At 38.1% G+C, this 17125-nt stretch overlaps 1 pseudogene across 1 annotated transcript; it reads left to right on the top strand.

The window, feature by feature from the left end:
- Positions 1 to 13970: 13970 nt before the first annotated feature.
- On the top strand, positions 13971 to 15321 carry LOC146482576 (uncharacterized; annotated as a pseudogene). Its single transcript, XR_014864075.1, has 4 exons — positions 13971 to 14144; positions 14513 to 14621; positions 14733 to 14836; positions 15140 to 15321. The product of XR_014864075.1 is annotated as an uncharacterized LOC146482576 (transcript).
- The last annotated feature ends 1804 nt before the right edge of the window (positions 15322 to 17125 follow it).

The raw sequence follows: 17125 nt of genomic DNA on the forward strand, positions 1-17125 counted from the left end.
TTCCACTCCAATAATAGCATGTTTCATTTCTGTGTTTGTAAAATAATAAGCTCAAATAGAAATATCACAGTGTTTTTATGTTGCATTAATTCCACTTCCTACTTCACCTCATTTGTAGACAAACGTCAACAGCATGTCACTGTTGCTAGAAGCAACGTCAGAAAAGATGTCATTGAAATATTTAGCGACTCAACCATTTTGAGCTGCACTCTTCATGTGGTTGTTGTAGATGCAAGAGGTGAAGCTGAGGCAGGACGGGGTAAAGGGGTTCTACTTGAGGGGGTTGATACTTGACGTGCTTCTGACAAGACTGTTTTACAGCTCTGAGGACTGGAAGTAATGAGAAAACACCACACATAAGGCATGATCTCCACAAGCCTGAAAGGGAGGCCATTCCACTAGTCCACAGTGGTCACACAGTCGTCCGCTGCAGCATTCCCATGATAGTACATTTTGCCTTGCCTCAGGTTGGTTGATTTTATAATTATTCCCTTTATTCAGGAACTTCACAAACAGTTCGGGAAATACAGCTACCCCATATTATGTGCCTTAGGAAGGGCCCCTTGTGAAATGAGAAGGCTGTTACAATGTCAGCCCTACAGTATGTACAAATAAATGCATATCTTCCTTTCACTGTCTCAGTGAAGTGTGATGGATATTCCATGGCCATTTCCACAGCACATCAGACTGAGTTCTCTTTTGTATATTTGTTAGAGGAACCAAGCAGGAAGCATCACTGAAACGGAGTTCATGGCCTTCAAACAGTCCATGGAGTACTTGATTGGTTGTGGACTCCTAATCAGACAGGCAGGTCTCCATAGCCAGTCACATGAAGAAAGCACTCCACCACATTGTCCACTGTTTTGAGGTTTGATGTTTGGCATCTGAAGAAAAGTTAGCCAAATGTGATCATGTTGTTCTTTACTTTACAATTTACAGGGCTGTCATTAAATATTTCACCACATGTTGAGAAGAGCAAGGGTATCTGGTCACAGCAGGTGGTATATTGGATTAGGGTTATGGCTCTGAAATGACAGCCCTGGTGTAGATAAAGTTAAATAAATTTCAAACAGTGATTAATTGAGAGCTCAATGTAATCAAGAATGCATATTTGATATCTTCTTTCACAGAAATACGTAACGTGCTCTCCAAACTATCCAAAATTAAAGGATGCGAAGCTTTACCAGAGTGGAAAAAGCCCTGCAAAAGACACCTTTACTGGAGTGCCACTTCCACATTCAGCGGGCAAAATTCAAAGCCTTTCTGAGTCATGTGATCAACAAGCACTCCATCTTTGATGATCCATTGTCCAACAAATGTTGCCATGGAGATATTCAACCAAGCAAAATGGTTAAAAGCAGGTATGCTGCTAATTTAAAAAGTTACTTATCTCCACTGTCACATTTGTGACAGCTACAAACCTAGTTTTCTTTTCACTGAGTCAATCAGGCTATGTAGGTGCATTTGTGCACAGAGGGAAATGCAGAAAAAGAAGCAAGCTATCATGTTGAAATATTCAAACAAAATACGTATTTATATTTATTGTAATTAATGGGAAAAAAAAATGAGCAGAGTAACATTGGCCGTTCCGAGGTTGCGCGGGAGATTGGGTTAAGTTAGGTGTCGCAAAGCGTCATGGGGCTGTTTTGGGGTACGCCATTTGCTTGAATTCTTCGTTGACTTGAAAATAAAGCAGAAAGCGTTAGAAGATGAAGCTTTCGACGGCAGTTTGAAGTGAGTTGACCTCAATTGCAAATGTCAGTATAGATTCGAAATAGTTTACATTGCAAGGCTTGTAATCTAACCTTTTGATCAAATCCTTCCGATTTCCGGACACTTTTGCACATCTGCAGGACAGCCATCGTTTCAATATAGCCACAGTACAAAATTCTGCTGGTTTAGTCAACTCAGCACCTGGAATATCACTTTCAACTAGCTGAACTTTCATGTTTTCGTCCACTATTTTGGAAACTGCATCCCCCAAAACAGCCCCATGACGCTTTGCGACACCTAACTTGACCCAATCTCCCGGGCAACCTTGGAACGGCCAATACCATATCCGAATTTGCTTGAAAGACACATAACTGAAAGGTCAAAGTTTTTTAAGTCCATCGCGTAAAAATAGCGTTCTTTAAGCCATACCGGCAACAAGCGCGCTAGACATGTAACATTACTCGTTCTTTGCGCCATACAAAACAAGCACACTACACATGTAATATTAGTCGTTCTTTAAGCCATACAAAACAAGCGCGCTACAGAATGATAATCGTAATAGGTTAAAAATCGGCATAATTATAACACACTTTTGATGTTTTTATATTGATTGATTTGAGGAACGGGACAATGTCACACGTATAGCCTTTTGGGAATTGAGGTGTAGTTGAGACCGGTCAGTGACATGTGATGTGCACCAGCCGCCGCAATAAACAAAAAACCTGCGATTTGTTTTAAACAATGAAATGGTAACACAACGATCATGTATAAATGGCGACGCACACACTCGGGAGGCATCCGTTGAAATGGCAACTCTGAATGAGTATCGAAGCAAGTTCCGTTTGCTTAGCAAACATGAAGTTATTACGGAACGAAGGAAACTGTTCGAAACCATCAATGGTGATGCGTTTTTTCCTCTGAAAGCGTGGCCGAAAGAATATCAGAGAATATTCTGGGCCAAACCTATTGGCAACAAGGATACTTTTAAACTGATGTTGTTTTGCTTGGAGAATGGCTGTGCGCCGCAGTTGATCACGGATTGGATCATCCTTTCACAAAGCTGGTTTCCCTGTATAGCAGAAAAGCGTGCACAGCAATTGGACTTCATTCTGAACAATGTGGACGTTAACCGAAACATTTGGTTCTACTTTGACCTGGACTATGACAAATGGCTTTATCTTAACGGACTACCTAAAGTAAATTCTGCTCTTCAGTAACTAGAAAAGGCATGTGGGAAGCTAGGAGCTGTATCCAAGAAAAACAGAAAAACAAAAAAAAAACAAAAAAAACTTTAAAAATCCTGCAATGTATTAATTGCGGGGCCCAAAAAAAAAAGGCTCTTTTAGGAGCCACCAACTGAATAAAAACCAATGACCAATATGTGATATCTTGAATTTTATTCCACGAATGTTGACATGTTTAGCCATTCTTTTAGCTATACAAAACAAGCGCGCTACACACGTAATATTAGTCGTTGTTTAAGCCATGAGGCGAAACAAGCGCGCCATACATGAAACATTACTCCTTGGAGACGGATTGTTGTGACAAAATCCATCGGACTGCCGCGTGCATACCTCGCTGCGTGTCAGTTTGCGGGACACTGATGGAGATGGATTGCCGTGACATTAGTGAATCGGACTTCCCGCATGATCCGAAAGCATGATTTGAATATTACATTATGTAATTTTTTGGGTGCACAATATAAGTTCCATGTATTTCTTTGGGTGCAAAATATAACGCTCCTGTGGGAACCCCTCCCCCCCGTTAAATTTATACCCGAGTACCCCCCTGGGATATGACTTCCCCGGTCAGCAATAACAATGCGCTTTAGGCGTCGCATCAAGGCCGAATTCACGGTTTCAGTGGAGCGGGGGGGGGGCGGATTGAACAGTACCAGAAACTTTTCTTGTCCGAAAGTTGAGTCTACGAGAATTAGCCAATTTTTTCAATTATCCAGGAGATTACAGACATAAATCTTGAGACCAGAAGACATGCCTCTAAATCTGGAAATTACTAACAGAAATCTGAAAACCGGGAGATAGCGTTCAAAATCTGGAGACTCCCTGATTATCAGGGAGAGTTCACAGCCCAATAAGCTTAATCGCTGATCTGTTTTTCTTGGAACTGTTTTTCTTAGATAAATGTGATCGTAGTCAGATTATGAGGAAATGGGGATTTAAAGTTACTCAAATCAACCTTAATTATTTAACTCATATTTACAATGAGCCGATGCTGATTTAATTACTTATTTCACGGAAATCAACTAAAACCAATAATTATATAATACTTTTCGGCCGGTAACTTTATATCAGTCAATCCATTTGTACCAAAGAAGAAGAATCTTGGTGTTATACTAAAGTTAATAAGCAAGCAATTCTGGTTTAATCACCTCATTATAAACACAGCCAATTTAGCCAAAAAGTTTTCATTTCAAGCACTTGTGGGACTCATAACAATGTTTATATTATTTATCAAAAAGCTGTTAATTGATGTTGTTAGGACAAATCTTGGTTATGCATGACAAGTTTGGTCCCCAAACAGAAATCCCGGGGGGTACTTCCCTAGAAAAGTGACGGGCTCGTTTGTCGATAAATTTCTACAACACTCTTAAGAGGTAGCACAATTTGGTTTATAGTCATGTTTCAAATTAAATTCACTCCTAGTAGGTTGCAATTCAACAACAACAATTTATATAAATGGTACTACAATTTTTAATACAGGTAACCTTCGAATACTTTCTTATCAAGGATAGTTTGAAATTTTGTCATAAGTCTTTATCCAAATAATGTTATAATGTTAACAGCAGGCATTTACAATGTAGGAACCTAAGCGACCAATCCACAATTTTATAGCCCTAAAAGGTATGAAAAGCACTCCTACCACTTTTTAGGGAGTACCCCTGCGGGACAAGAATTCTAGCTCATATGATGGAATATATGCTGCCTTGTGCAACCAAGTCTGATTATAGTAAATAATGAATCTATTTACTGGGAAAAGATCTAATATTTCTCTTCAAGTGTTGTACGGTTTTTACAACCTAGATATTTCCAACTGCTATCAATTCTACCTAACTAAACATGTACCATACGATTAAAGGAATGTTGATCTAGGCGTAGTTGTTCAAAGCTGGGTTAAAATAACCCCGGGTTAGTGCGAGATTTTAAGTTAGAAATGAAACTAAAAAACCATTTCAGTTATAGTTATTTTTTGGTCTTCAAGTTGACTATTGGAAGCCTTAAAATAACAGAGAAAATTATCTGAGAAAATGCTTTTGAACACAACAAAAAGGAACTTGGGTTAAATTATAACCCGGGTTATGTGCTCACCACCTTCGAACAACAGGGCCCTGGTGTTTTAGTAAATCTATATCACACAAAATGTTATTACCGGTTCAAACGTGTATGTAACAAGTTACTTTCATTTCAATCCTGTCATTTACAATATTTTTAAAACTTGAAAAATTCAACAAAGGAGATTCAGATACCCTGCCGGGCAGACAGTGTATCTGCTCATTTTAATCACTTTTCCTCTTGTGAATCTCACAAAACCAACAACAACACAAATATTTCTAGACATTGTATTCACTAAGGGAAAGCTAAACAGTTATATCTTAATTTCAAACACATGCAACATCAACAATTCGTTTTAGGTTTTCAGGTTTCCCCACCTGTCCTGATCTTTGTTATGATATCGGGTGTTATGGTTTTCTGAATTTAGGCGTAAAAAGGATAAGGTAAAGAGGAGTCAATTCTATTGAAGAATTACGTCCTCATTTTGGTTATGTAACACGTAAAGCATTAGGAATAAAAATCTATATCTGTTTATGTGCTTAGTTATAGAACTGAACTTAGACAACCACGAAAATAATTGCTCACACACTTCCGTGTTGACATTCTGTGGGTTGAAATAAAATTCATAAAATTAGTTATATTGCAATATTGAAAGGGACTAAAACCACAAATTTTGTCCCTTGATGCGTATACCTGTCTAGGTATATGACACTGTTTAGATATATGCAAAATGTGGCAATACTTGAAAAATTAAGTTACCACTTTCCATGAAGTTGCCTCACTGAATCTTGAAGAGTTCATTAAAATCAATGTGTGAACAGTAATTCACATATGCCCTTTAAGTTTTCTATTTTCCCTATTCACTATTCTCCTTAGCCTGTCTATTTCTCAGGCAGTGGAGAGTGTTTATAGATGTAAGAAGGAGGAAAGCAGGAGGAAAACATTAACAATGTCTGAACTACAGAGTTCATGTTATTTATTATTATAGCCTCAAATTGCGTATGAAACACCTTGCACACCTTTGGTAATTTTCATTCATTTACTTGATTTTTCTTTCTAGGCTAGATATGGTTGATATTAAGGAGAAGAGGGGCCGGAAGGTGCCAATTCTTTTAACAGAGGAGGTTAAACAAGCAATAGATGTGTTAGTGGAATCGGGATGTGAGGTTGGGATCAATCCAGAAAACCCCTACCTATTTGCAACAACTGGAAATGGTTCTTTGGGTCATTTAAGACCATGGGAGTGTATGAGAAAGGTCGTTACAAGTGATGAGTTGAAGCTCGAACAACCTGAAGCTGTGACAAGTACAAGGCTTCGAAAATATGTAGTTACTGTATCACAAATCTTAGACCTTCAAGAAAATGAACTGGACTGGCTTGCTCGTCATTTAGGTAATGACTTCACTGTCCACAGAGAATACTACCGATTACATGAATCAACCATTGAGCATGCAAAAGTTGGAAAGATTCTTACAACAGTGGATGAGGGAAAAACCCAGCACTGGGCTGGGCATGAGGGGACGCAAGTGACTTCTACTGTAAGAATCTCCTCCCGTTGAGATTTTTGTCTTGCTGTGGAGGCAAGCGTTATAATCTGTCGTATGCGGTTTAAGTCATGTCATCTTACTTATCCTTCGGCATCTGGAAAATGTTGTTTTAACTAAGCGTGGTTTCCAGTAAAACGAAACTGGTTTTATATTTCACCTCGTGACCTGCCTCATCCTCGTATGTTGACAGGCAGTTTACCATGGTGAAAGAGGGCTCCGCGGAAGGGATTTTGTCCCTTCACTTGCATCATTATTCCTGATCTTCCTGTGGACAAAAACTGGTATGTACTTAACCACCGTGTTTCTGCCATGAGTCCTATGCGGTATTTAAAGATCAAAGGGCGCTGAGAGCCAGCTCATTCTTGTAATGGACAATTTTCATTGTGCCTGTTATTGGTGGTCATCTGAACCAAAGGGGAAAGAAAAGAATGACTTTGATAATATTGTAATGGGGTACTGGTATTTTTTAATGACTGAGGATTATGATAGTGCGAGTTTACTGAATTCAAGTAACAAAGTACAGGGGTGGGAGGGGGGGGGGAGGTTAATGGGCATGTTCTGTGGGAAAAATTGAAGTTTTCAGAAAGTCAGAAATTGTATTTTGGGGTAATGGGATACCTTGCGTCATTACTCATTCCGTTATAGTACTCTTTATAGTAATTACGTGGAGTGACTGCCCATTCAGAGCCTATTTTTTGGCCCATCTCCCCGGCTTTGAAGGCTAACTTTTTTTTACATGCCCCCCCCCCCCCCCCCCAATTCCAGGAGCATTCCCATGCTTCCTAAAAAAATGGACAGTGTCTTAGGATTAGAAAGGTGGAGTGGAATGTTGCGTGGTTATTTTGGTATTGCCACATCAACACATAGATCACTTTATTTCAAAATGAGAAAAAAACATCAACAGAAAAATGGTAAATTGAAACTGAGTAGTGTTATAATATGAGATACAGGTGGATTATGATGCACCCCGTCTTCATATGGTGCTTCTCATGCTGACTATTTACAAGCAAGTCGCTAAATGAAAATTACCCAATTGGCATAGTAACAATAACAAATGTTAGGAAGGACATCCAGGCAGTAGAACTTAATTAAAATTTGGAATAAAATCTGGAGTCCTAAAAGATACTAAGAAAGAAAGTACAATATTTGTTTGTTTTTCTCTCATTAAGACTTGCCATCATATATGGTAATGAAGAAGTTACCATCTTTACAACGATGAAACAGTAATAATAACAGTAGCATTAACAAATAATAAAACAACAACAGTAACAACAATGGGAGAACTACAACTAGTTGCAAAAAGACTTGAGACACTGTAACATATTTGGCCTTAAATGAAGTTGCCGTGATCACGTGCTTTCCATTCCCCCTCCCCCCCTTATCAATGTTGTTAGCAATGCAAGATGACGCTCAAAATTTGGAGGAACAACTTTGTATGGAGGGGAGGGAGGGGGGTACTGTCATGTCTCACAGATTTATGAGCGGCAGCAATTTGAAGTGGTAAAGGGCGATTTTTGGTTGGAGTGTCTCACTATTTTTGCAACTGGTTGTCTGAGCGCTTTGACGCTGTATGAGCATTCTGTTAGTTTATGGATCGCTTTGGGAAGTGGTCCACGTTTGGCTATTTGTGAGGGGTTTTGGCAAAATTGGGTTTTATTGGTGGATGTTTCATGGATTACAAATGGCAGAGGAAGAAAGGTAATTTTGGGTTATTTTTGGAATGACGTCATAGCCGCAATTTTCATTGTTTCCAGTTAGCAAGTCAGAAAATATGCCTAAGTTTGGAAATAAAGAAGTGATATAAGGCCATTTTCGCTTGTGCGGTCTGTAAGGACGTGATTCAAAGTTATTTACTGAGCATTAACGTCAAACAAGTTTATTTACGTGCATAGGTTGCGCCAAAACCGTCATTAGATTTCGGAGATAAGCGTTTGTTGACGTTCTTGTTAGGGACATAAACACACGTTCTATTGTGATCGCGTGCCGTTTGAAGGGGAAAGCCAGTTGCTTAGAAATGAGTCTTGAAAATTAGACCTTTGTGAATATACATTGCGATACACGCTTATTTCAGCAAATTGCTTTAAGCTAGTTACATTTTTCAGGACGTGTTTGCATTGCAATTACGACAGGTGAAACTTACACGTTCGTAAATTAAAGTGCGGCGAACGCGAGTTTGCCACTTACATGGTTATTTGCTACTCTCTGCGCCTAAAACGCATTATGCCAGGGACATTGTTTTTGAAAAAGACACTCCTATTTTTTGTACGGGGAAACAGCCTTTCGTTTATATTAAAAACGGTGTTATCGATCAGCGGGAGACGGACATGATGTCTGTTAGGTGGAAGATCTTTCATTTCAATGTACAGATACAGCAGGATGTTCAAAAGGAGATCCCAAAGTGCTCTAAATGCTTTGCCACGTTTGTGTTGCGGTGATTGAAAAGTCTTTCGGACTTAAATTTCCTAAAGTGAACTGTTTGCTAAGTAGGCTCGAATTTTGCAGTGACGGTCTACACGGTCTACCATAGCGAATGACTTAAAAATAGATAACATATCATATTTCTTACTGTAGTGATGGTAGACCGTGTTGTGATGGTAGACCGTCATAAAATGATACATAACACATGGAATGCTTTCACCCCTGACTGTATTTTATCGTTGGCCATTTATAACTATTTAGGATTGACTACAAATGACATTAGTGCAAGTGTTTTGGTTTTATTGTGATCTTGCAAAAGTCACGCATTCTCGACGTGACATAACCAAATAGTGTGACATTGTTTTCCCTCAGTCACACACTTCCACCCCAATTAGAACCCTAAAATGTCCAGTGATGTACTAAATAGATGTTGCATTTTCCAAATTTAGGTCAACATCATTTGTACGTTCCTCCACATCCGAGAAAAGGGCCTGGATGTTCACCCCTAACTCAGACAACTAGTTGCAAAAAGACTTGAGACACTGTAACATATTTGGCCTTAAATGAAGTTGCCGTGATCACGTGCTTTCCATTCCCCCTCCCCCCCTTATCAATGTTGTTAGCAATGCAAGATGACGCTCAAAATTTGGAGGAACAACTTTGTATGGAGGGGAGGGAGGGGGGTACTGTCATGTCTCACAAATTTATGAGCGGCAGCAATTTGAAGTGGTAAAGGGCGATTTTTGGTTGGAGTGTCTCACTATTTTTGCAACTGGTTGTAGCTGTGCAGGTTCTCTGGTAACTGAGTATCATCAAGTTCAATGCATTTCTTTACTTTGCATTAAGAATATTTTAAAAAACGATATAAACAGAACATAACATGCAAACATTTTTGTTAAATTGTCCTTTTTGTGCAAAGAATGCACCAAGTGGACTTTTAACCATTGTGGCGACATGAAAACGTTACCTTGCTTTCATCAACAAAACAATAATCACAATATGTGCAGAGTGCCATAACCTGGCTGCCATATCCATTCAGATGTTCCACATTTCAGTCTCGTTTGTGTGAATGTCAATAACTATCACCAAGGTCAATGGATTTTACAATTTTGTCATCCATTATAACTTGAAAAGATAAGAAGCTGACATTAAGAAGGGTTTCTTCCATGATGTTCGCAGATAAATAATAATAATACGAGTTGTTGATACGAGCAGTTGATACTAGCGAGCCTCAAGTCTGGATCGAAATTGAATTGTCAATGTTTTTGTCTATGTTGAATCCTGGGGCACCAGCGATTGCTTAAAATAAATCGCTAAGAACAGCATGGGAAAGTTTTCATTCCCTCGATGCTCTTGTGTTCACTGTGTGATTCACTCAACTCATTCGCGTGTGTTGTTGCTGCCTGTGGGTTGGAGAAGAGCAAGCAAAATGTAATTTGTAAAAGCAGATTGTAAAGGAGTTGATACGAGCGAGCCTCAAGTCTGGATCGAAATTGGTGGAGCTCGGAAAAGCTTTAAGTGTGACTACCTTGGCTGCTTTAATTGATGTGTGTGTTGTAAGTTGAAGAGCTCCAAAGAAAAGCACAATAGTAAAGTAATGATTACTTACTAATAAGAACAAAAACAAACAAGCGCCCTTCCAATATGGCCGCCTTGATCTTCATGCCTGCCTCGTGCAATCGAGCGTGTCAAAAAATCGTTCTGGGTACCCCTGGGTTTGAAGATTTCGACTTCTTGATCCATGTAGAAATTTAGAAATGCCGAAATTGTGGTTTGATGTTATTTTGATGTTGTTTATTTATTAGTCTGTAGAAACAGTTAAATTCATGCACATGTGTATTTCAGGTTTATCAAAGTTAATTTTCCATTTACTAAGGGGGAGGGTAAGCGTCGAAAATTGTCATTTCCACCTACAGTCGACAACGACCGGCCCACATTTCGATCCCCACGTTACTCATTCATTGCGTCATATGACGCAAAGAATAAGCTAAGAAGCGCAGTTGTAGCCAGTTTTCAAGACAAATTTAAGCAAGTAGAAATTGGATCCTTGTGCCTTTGCGATGGCTCGAAATATCGTGGAAAAGCTTCCTCTGAATTTGAGGTCCTTGCTTCTTCGTTCAGTTTGCTCTCCGTGTTATTACGCCAACATCCTGAGAAAAGTTCTCTTCAAAAGGACGGAACACTTACTCGATCAAAGCATTTCTTGAACGGGCTAGATTTAAGTTGTATAGAAGGAGAAGTTGAAATCGAAGGAGAAACAAGCAAGCTCGTTCTGAAAGCAGGTGGTCGTCCCCGGGTAGGTCGTCGGTTAGATATGCCGCCAACACCAGATGCTGCCGGCAATACAATTTCCACTGGCGATACAAGCAGCACCACTTTAAGTGACATGCTGAAGACACCGTCTTCCAGATGCGTTAAAACTCATCTTCCCATCAAGAAAGTGACAACAGTGACCTGGATACGCCTGAGAAGACTTCGATGGTCGAGAAACGGGGAAAACTCATCATCAACGACATTAATGAAGTCTGTGAGAGGCACAGGGAATCATTGGCCACTGTTTTGTCCTATATGTATGCTTTTGGCGATGCAGAGGCAAAGGATGTGCTCAATGAGGTCAATGAAAAGGTTTCAATCAGGAGAAGAGTTAAGAGAACAGTTGAAGATTTGGTTGGGTAGGAAACCTTTTCAAAGGATGTCAAGAGCAATCGGGTGCCGGATTGGATCCTCCTGTACAAAGGACGGAATTTCAGGCAACACGTGGCAAGCTGTCTTGAACATCACGAAGCTTGGAAGAACAGGGGTAAGTCTGCGAACAATTTTTCGCAAGTTCAGCTGATTTAATCCTACGGAAAAATAATAACTTCCATTTTTTAAGTGGGCCCTTTGATTAGCCTGACCAGTGCTGATCTTGTGTTTCTAAGTTTATTTTCCTACTTAGGGCTGATGTTATTGTGGGGCCTGGTTCGATTTTGCTGGAGTTAGCAGGGTCAGGGGCATTAAATTTTTTTTTTGTTGGGAGGTGTCAAATTGGAGGAAGGGTTTCATGATGTGAGTGGGAGATCAAATAGGAAAAAATCGGAGTTCACCGCTCTGGCCAGAGGTTGGTATCTCCACATCATTGATTCTGCTCATTTGATCCAGACATAACTAATCGATGACATCAATGAAATCAATGAGTAATCGATGGGTAATCAGTGAGTAATTAATCGATGAATAATGGATAGGCCACAAACTTTTCAGTCATCAATTAGTCATTGATTGTATCGAATAGTCATTGATTGTTTTGATTAGTCATTGGTGACATCATTTAGTCATCGATATAATCTTGTGGCTACACAAACCATACCAAATCGAAAATAAGGAAATAAAAACAATTTCACGTTCACATTTGTATTGAAACAACGGCTTTAGATGGGAAACTTTTAACCCTGCAGGTGAACTTGCTTTCAATTTACAAGTATATTTCCCAGACTCTGATAGCCAGGAGAGTGACACAGACAACTCAACCTTCTGAACATTTCCTTTTTCGGTAATTTTACTGTCCACGTCCATCAAATCAATATAATGCATCAAAGATACCGTTTTGATTTTCTCATAGACGAGCTATACATTGTAATAGACAGAGATGACTATTGGATTCCTATCAATTAAGTTACTTTTCCCGGTTTAACCTTGCATGTACAATTCGTCTTTGCCTATCATTATCATCGGAAACCATTCACATAGAGATTTACAACAGGAAACTCAGTTACAATGATAAAAAATGTCGAAAATTGTAATATATGTGCAGCATAATAGTATTTCTGTAATCAATGGGTAATCAATAGGCAATCGATTAATAACCATTAGTATATAGCACACAAGTGAATAGTACTTTTTGCGGGCACCGGTTGGCTAGCCCGGAGGTGATTAGCCAAGTGCTATTCACCTCCGAGCAGCCAAAGAAATGAAAAGATGGTTTCCTGTTTTGCTACGACTACTTAAGAGGAAATTATTTTGATAAAAGAGGCGGCTGTTAAAAAAAAAAAATTGTAAATGGCAACAAAGTTTGGTTTGACGGCATTGAATGGTCAGTTATTTAATCTTTTCAACCTCACGTTATAAGACAAAAAATGAAAATACAATCCCTTGGTTATGAAAACTGCCAACTACTAAAATCACAATGAAAACAATGAAACATTCAATATTTTTAATGGTTTCAACAACAAGACGAATTTCACAGAAAAATTGAAGGAATGACACTGTAGGAACTAAACAAGTGTATCCAAAAGTTTTATTTCTCTGCAAGAAGGCGAGACGGAACTTTCTACAACAAGAAATCACTTACCACATGGCGCGCGAGATTTTAATATCTCATTCCATTTGTCAGTATACTGTCAGTAACAACATATTTTATTTGTCCACTAGTTGTTCAGCTTGTGTTGTGTATACTAAAACAACTATTCACCTCAGTGTCGGTGAAAGTGATGGATATTTACCTCGCGGCCCCTCCACTTCGGTGAATAATTGTTAAATAGCATCAATGAATAATCAATGACATTGATGACTAATCGATAAGCCACAAAATTTTTGTTCATCGATTACTCATTGATCATCGCCGATAATCAATGACCAATCAGTTGATTACCCATTGATTACCCATCAATTACTCATTGATGTCATTGATCATCAATAATTTTTAGTTACGTGTGGTTTGATGTTTTGCGTCAATAGTCCTTGTTTCCAACTCAGCAAGGTGGATAAATGGCTGAACAGATTCCCATTAGATCAGTTATTGCAAATTGATTCTGATTGATCAATGCTGTTGGTGTTGACTATGAGCTTATCAATTTCTCAATTTTTTATCTTCTATCTTCTACTGTAGAAATCATGTGACACTGCTGTTCTTCTCACATGATTTCTACAGTAAAAGATAGAAGATAAAAAATTGAGAAATTGATAAGCTCATGGTCAACACAAACAGCATTGATCAATCAAACACTAATCAAATCAAAGCTACAAAAAAGTGACCTTTGATGTGTACAGGGAGTACATTGGTGTGAAGAGAGTGGTGCTTCCTCTCAAAGGATTTGGAGTTAATATGTTTTCCGGTTGGTTGTCAGAGAGCAAAGGCTCCACAAGATGTCCTCACCAGTTCTGCAGCTAATGTTCAAAATAGATGGTAGACCATCTTGGGGTAATTAATCCTAAAGAATTTTACAGTACTTACAGTTAGTTTTCATTTAATAAATTTGGTTTATATAGGACAGTTAGTTTCTTAAATCTAGTTAAACTGTTATATCCTTCTAAGAAACATGTTTTGCCAATTAAGGAGCTGAAAATAATATAATTTTCAAAAAAGTTGTCTTTAATTGAATTGAATTAAAACAAACTCATTGTTTTTGAAACATTGTGCCTGCGCACAACTTGTACACAAATGGAGCGTGTGGGTGCTCTTTTAAAGAATCCCCTTCATTTATTAGCAGTATAATTGCAGAAGCAATCACTTTTAGATTTAATTATAAAAAAAAAATCCTGTATTAAATATAATTTTTTTTCTTCCAGATAGAGATCAAGTATTGATAGGAATTGTTCCTCGTGTGTGCCCAGTGAATTCAAAGCAGAGTTCTAAGTCTGTTTATCCATTGGCAATAGCCATCTGTAAAGAGAACAGGTACATGCATTCAATTTATATCACCTAATGTTCTCATTGACCATCCTTGCAGATCCTTTTCAAATTGCAAACATTAAAAAATTTTGTTCTGTTTTTTTTTTTTTCTTGTAGAGAAAATCTGAAGATTCTTTTGAAAGATGTTGATGAACAAGAGAAACTTATTGTACAGAATGGGATTTTTGTTGATGGTACACATCATAATGTAGAATTTGTTGGTAAGGTTATAAATTGCTTAATTTGTTACTTTGTTAGCAATTACATGCAATTGGCACCATTAATATACTACAAACTCAGAATATTATGCATTTTTAGCAGTTATATTATTTACTAAGTGTCTAACTAATTCATGCTTTTAGCCAAGGAAAAATAAGTATTTATAGCGGACATATGCCCACCACTCTTGAATTTAAAGCCCCTGTCAAGTGGTCTCAACATTTGTCAGAATAATACATTAATAGTACACAAGGGGACTAATAAATTTTGAACATATTCAGTTTCCTTGTGTTGTTATATTTTAGTTATTTTGGACTACAAGACTTTGCCGCTACTTCTAGTCAAGAAGGATGATCATGCATTTGTTCTTGGGGGACGTGGAGTGGCAGTTGAATTTTGTTTAATCTGTAATGCCATCAGGGTATGTAGGTGTAGAAGCTTTCAAAGTTTTTTTTTGTACTTTTATTGTTAGCCTATAGACCCTATCCAAAAATGGCTGACATTTTGATATTCTTTTGTCTGCATTTAAATGTGCCTCACTAGCCTCGTTCACGGTGAAATATTCTTTTGATTTTTGAACTCAAGAACGAGGTTAGTGAGGCTAATTTGAATGCAAACAGAAGAATATTAAAATGTCAGCCAATTTTGCGTCAGGTCTATAGCTAAATCTCTTACACTCAGTTTGCAATTTTTTTGTTTATTTCAGAACATGAGGCACAAATAGTATCAGTTTTTCTGTTTGGATCACAGTTGCTTTCTCCTAAGCAAAATAATGATCTATTTTTTCATGTCCAGTCTTTAATATCTGAATCGAAGAGATTTTACAAAAGTACCTAGATCATGGTGTATTTTCCACCTGAGAGCATTGCTTAATGCTGCTTTTTGTTTGTTTTGCTGCCGCTTTAACCAACTATTATTAAATGTAAATTTTCAATTCAATGTTGCTTCGAAATGAGCCCTCTCAATGAGTTTTTTTACCTCTTAGGCCAAACTTTGACAATAAAATATGGTTAAATAAATAAAACATGAGAAATCCACTCCCCCAAACTAATCTTTCTGCATGTATTTAATTGTATTAAATAAATTTTTCGTTTCAAAAATTTGAAACCATTTTGTTTTCCATTTCCTTTTGTTTCATTTATGAAAATGAACATGAGACAATGAAACTTAAAATTCAAACACATTACAAAGATTTATTCAAACCACATAATCCTCAGTACTCCGTATGGATTATTTTTCTTGTGTCTTGTATTCTGTGGTACATTTGTTTTAATACTTTTAGCTACTAGGTTACTCTCCTACACTGGATCACGACAAAATAAGTTGTCATCAATATGCGATGTTCTTTGCACTTCAATTTCTTAGATTATCTGTCTAACATAATACATTTTCTAAATCTTGTTTCTCAAGTACTGTAAATAGTCCAGCCTCATTGTAGCTCTTACTATTGGAGTTTTGCATTACAGCTGATTTCATTGTTCTGTATAGACCCAGATTTTTTACTCATGGTTCGGCAGTCATGATTCGACCACTGTCACGTGACTCCTCCAGTTGCTTTCACATGTTGAAGAAAATGGCGGCCAGTTGTGAAGTTAGCTCTGTTGGGTCAGTAGATAGCGAAACAACACAAGTACAAAGAGGGGCACAACTTTACCTGAACACCAAGAACAATAGAGCAACAGGATTACCAATGAATGTGTTTCTACCAGAGGAAGAGACTTTTAGTTTATGGAAAGCGGCGATTCGAAGTTCAATCGCTGAGATAGAAAGTGTTCCACTGGCTGATGTTGTAGTCGACAAACTATATGTTGTAAACAAAAGTTCAAAAACATTGAAGCTGACATGTTTGGTTGGAGATGCTGGGGTGACAGCAGCATCACTCGAATACCCGTTACGACAAAAAAATGGAAGAAGAAGCACCTTATTGAATTTAGCCTGCGACTGGCACGAAAAGGGTAAGTTGTGCCGATGATTTGATGTAAATGTGTGACTCCTATACTAGTAAATAATTTGTTGACTTAAACACTCGAAGATAAAATTCGGATCCACACACCTGTTGTTGCAATCAAATTAATGTGCAATTGAGTGAAAAATTAAAATGGTCTATTTTTATTGTTCTATTTATACAGGATTTGGAACCCCCACCGGTTCATTGCCCCACCTTCAAAAGAGTGCTGAAAATGCAGCATATAAGTTTAATATTGATGTAACTGCTGGAGTGAAATATCCTTCACCAGCAGAAGGACCAGTGCACACTTTACCTGCTGTTTCTTCTGAAGCAAGGCTCCACC

This window comes from Pavona decussata, unplaced genomic scaffold, assembly GCF_977016875.1.
Source record: "Pavona decussata unplaced genomic scaffold, jaPavDecu1.1 SCAFFOLD_45, whole genome shotgun sequence".
Taxonomy (NCBI): domain Eukaryota; kingdom Metazoa; phylum Cnidaria; class Anthozoa; order Scleractinia; family Agariciidae; genus Pavona; species Pavona decussata.